Raw genomic sequence first — 4225 nt, 5'->3', positions numbered from 1 at the left:
TCATAACAACTATAGTCCTCATTTCTACAGCTGATCATATGATTGTAGCTTGTATTTATGACTATCATATTCCACTACTCATTCTGTATTCCCCTTGCCCTCTGCAGGTGTTCCAGCTGGTCATGTTTTTTTCCTGGTGAAATGGCACAAACCTTCCTCCTAAAGGATCTGGAAGCTCTGGAAAATTGAATTGTAGTTTTCCATTGACCTTAGTCATAGGACATGTTTGTACTGAAGGATGCTCTAAGGGATCTCCTCTACTCAAGACACATTCCTTTTAGCTTAATTGTGCAATAGCACCCAATTTCTCCTTGATAATCAGAATCAGCCGCTCCAACCAGTTCAGTAACTCCCTAATTTGCCTGAAGAAGGGAGGCATAAAAGACCAAAGTGTGTGAATCGTAGTCTTAATTTCTACTTCAGTAGAATCATGTCTCCTGGTGGAATCATTCTTCCTTTTGGAACTAAGACCTCTAGGTCAGCAGAGCATTAGGTTTTTGGGATAGGAAGAAAAAAAAGTTGCTAGTGAGTCACAAAGGGCAGCCTGCTCACTGTCTGCAAGCTGAACAAGGTAAATGCTGAGTAGCCAGATGCTCAGTCCACCAATTTTCCTACTACTACATACTCTATCCATTAGTGTATAATAAGCAATTAATTGGGAGAACTAGCAAACATTGGGAGATTGTCCTATTCTGCAGGGTTATTGGGAAGGAGAAAATGTTAATTACCACTAAGAAAAACAAAACAAAACAAAAAATGAAGTGCTAAAATCTATCATATTCTGGCATTAGGAATTTTCTGTTTTTTCCATAGAATAATGTAAAACATTTAGACAATAGGGTTTGTACTGTTATAAGATCATTTTGTGTTTATAATGGTTTCTTTAAAACATCGTGTTAGGAATAAATTCTGGTCTGTAATATCAGCACTTTGGGAGGCTGAGGTGCAAGGATAGGTTGAGGCCAGGAGTCTGAGACCAGCCTGGGCAACAAAGCAAGACCCTGTTTCTATAAAAACAAAACAAAAATTTTAAAAAAGAATAAACTCTGCTATTGAACAATATTGATGAGGTAGTATAGCTTACTGAGATTAAATAAATAATCCAAGAACGTACATAGAAAAAATGAACAGCATGCAATTTTGGTGAGATTGATAAAATAAATGCAGAGCCAGTAGAATGATCTTGAAGGACTAAGGATTCCATGCTATTGTATTTTAGGATATAAATTGAGCTAATATATTTTAAACTTTTGACTTAAATGAATGATACAATGTATTTATATAATTCTACACTTTTATAATTGATTGTAACCAGAAAAAATAAAAATAAAATACTGTCACTCTATTTGAACTATCTTGAGAGAAATATTATCTACTTCATAAAATACTAATGAATTTTGTGCAACTTTCTTGTTTTATCTCCTCACAGATTTTGGCCATCAGCTTTTGTGGCACAGATGACTATGAAATTAATGGAAAATTAAAAACTAAATATCCATTTCTTCTAGGATACAAAGTGGCTGGAATTGTGGAGAGGATTGGAAAAGGAGTGAGAAAGGTAAAACCAGGTAAAATAACACAAAAGTAGAGACTTGTCAAATAGTGTTGGGGGGTGGTGGTTTCTGACAGTTTACAGATTGGAAAGAGGAATTCCAGTATGATCTTCATCCTATCATAGACTTAACTAGTGTTTCTTTAGTGCCAGCTATCTGCTAAGTAGTAGTTTGGTGCTGAATCTTTTTTTAAAAATTAAGAACCAAATCTCTCCTCTCATAGAACTTACATTCTGGTGAGAATAAACAAGATAAAAAGAAAGCTAGGCCCCAGTGTGTATTGTTCCCCTCTATGTGTCCATGTGTTCTCATCATTTAGCTCCCCCTTATAAGAACATGTGGTACGTGGTTCTCTGTTCCTGAGTTAGTTTGCTAAGGATAATTGCCTCCAGCTCCATCCATGTTCCCGCAAAGGACATGATCTTGTTCTTTTTTATGGCTGCACAGTATTCCATGGTGTACATGTACCACATTTTCTTTATCCAGTCTACCATTGATTTAGGTTCACTCCATGTCTTTGCTATTGTGAATAGTGCTACAGTAAACATATGTGTGCTTGTATCTTTATAATAGAACAGTTTTTATTCCTTTGGACATATACCCCAGTAATGGGATTCCTGGAACAAATGGTATTTCTGTCTTTAGGAATTTGAGGAATCGCCACACTGTTTTCCACAGTGGTCAAACTAATTTTACACTCCTACCAACAGTGTGTAAGCATCCATTTTTCTTCACAATCTCACCAGCATCTGTTATTTTTTGACTTTTTAATAACAGTCATTCTGTCTAGTGTGAGATGGTATCTCATTGTGGTTTTGATTTGCATTTCTCTAATGCTCAATGATGTTGAATTTTTTTTCATGATTATTGGCTGCATGTATGTCTTCTTTTGAAAAGTATCTTCAATTGCCTATTACAGGGTGGAGGGTGGGAGGAAGGAGAAGATCAGTAAAAATAACTAACATGTGCTAGGCTTAATACCTGAGTGAAGAAATAATCTGTATGACAAACCCCCAGGGCACAAGTTTACCTATTTAACAAAACTGCCTATGTATCCCTGAACTTAAAATAAAACTTAAACTAAAAAAGAATAAACTGAAAATGACAGATAAAAATTTAAACAAAGAAGATACACATAAAGCCTCATGTAATTAAATAGTAGGTTTTAAATGGACATGAAGTAGAACACTGTTAGTACACTGTAAGGACTTTTACTCCTAAAGGATTTTGAGCAAAGATAATAAGTGTTCTTATATGTTTAAAAGGAACACTCAGCTGCCATATTGAAAAAAAGATACGAGGAGGAAATAAAGGTGGAAGTAGGAGGCAAGTTAGGATGTTATTATAGCAGTAAACGCAAGAGGTGATGATAGCTTGGACCAGGATGACAGTATGAAAGTAGTGAAAAGTGATTGGATTCTAAGTATATTTTGAAGATAGAGTGAATAGAACTTGCTAAAGTGTGAGAAATAAGGGCATCAAGGATGACTTCAAAGTTTGATAGAAAGCCTAATAAGTAGAGTGGGATTGCAATTTACAGAAAAGAAGGCTGTGGAAAGCATAGATTTTGACGAGCTATAGTGAGCTTGAATATGGCCAGGTTATATTTAGGATGTCTGATGAGAGCTTCCTTATGTCTTCATTATAGTAGAGATATATGTGTGTGTATGTGTGTATACATATGTCAATATATATTACATATAAATATATAATTAATATGTATTAATATAAGGATATTTTAAAAATTCATTTGCTCTTGGAGAAGATCTAAACATGTAAGCTCGGTTCATCATCTTAAATCAGAAATATCCTCTATATTTTCTTTACTTCTAATAGTTTTTTCTTTCAGAAGTTGTCAAAATATTTGGTTTCTTTCCTCTAAACTCAGGCCAGATAATCTTGGAAGCTGAAATAACACAGCCCTTACTATACCCATATGACATAGTTACTATAGTAACTCAATTCCATGGTCATCCAGTAATACTTCCCCCAAAGAAGTGGCTTGTCAGATAGAGGTTCAATGATCCATCATAATTTCAACCAAGTTTCAGAAAGTTGAAAAAATTCCCCGTGATTTAATAAGATTTTGCTTTACCAGTGTCATAGAGATGAAATTAAAAATTAGAAGTGCCAACTTTTTGGGTTTCTGACAAATGGACTGAAGTGAGTAGGTCTGGCTAAAGTGACCTGAGGCATGACCATTTGAGGTTCTAGTATTCATTTGACTAGGGACAATGTGTCTCACAGGTTAAATTTCTATTCCTCTTTGGGTATAAAAGGCCTCTCTTTCTTTGCAGCACTGTCTTCACTTTTCTTTGTTCTTCTTAGTTTTAACCTTGCCTCACTCAGAAGGTAACAAGACTACTGGGTGAGATCTGAGGTGGGGGCCCCTAAACAGCCTCTCTGCCTCCGGTTCTTCCCAGGCCCATCATCTCCAATATCCCCAGTGTTGTGTTTCAAAACTAGATTACACCTCTTGAGCAGTTTCCTCAGTTATCATCAAAGTGTAAATATTGTATCCCTCTCAGTATTCTTAATAAACAGTAATAGAGTTCTCTTAGTTCTCTTCTTAGGAAAAAAATATTTCATGAGTTACTATGGCTAATGTACAAAATTGCCAAGTGCCAATAAGAGAGAGCTGTTAAATGCTTTCTGTCTTTACCACTAACTTA

The sequence above is a fragment of the Piliocolobus tephrosceles genome, chromosome 3 (assembly GCF_002776525.5).
Source record: "Piliocolobus tephrosceles isolate RC106 chromosome 3, ASM277652v3, whole genome shotgun sequence".
NCBI lineage: Eukaryota > Metazoa > Chordata > Mammalia > Primates > Cercopithecidae > Piliocolobus > Piliocolobus tephrosceles.
Note: the sequence above shows the minus strand (reverse complement) of the source record.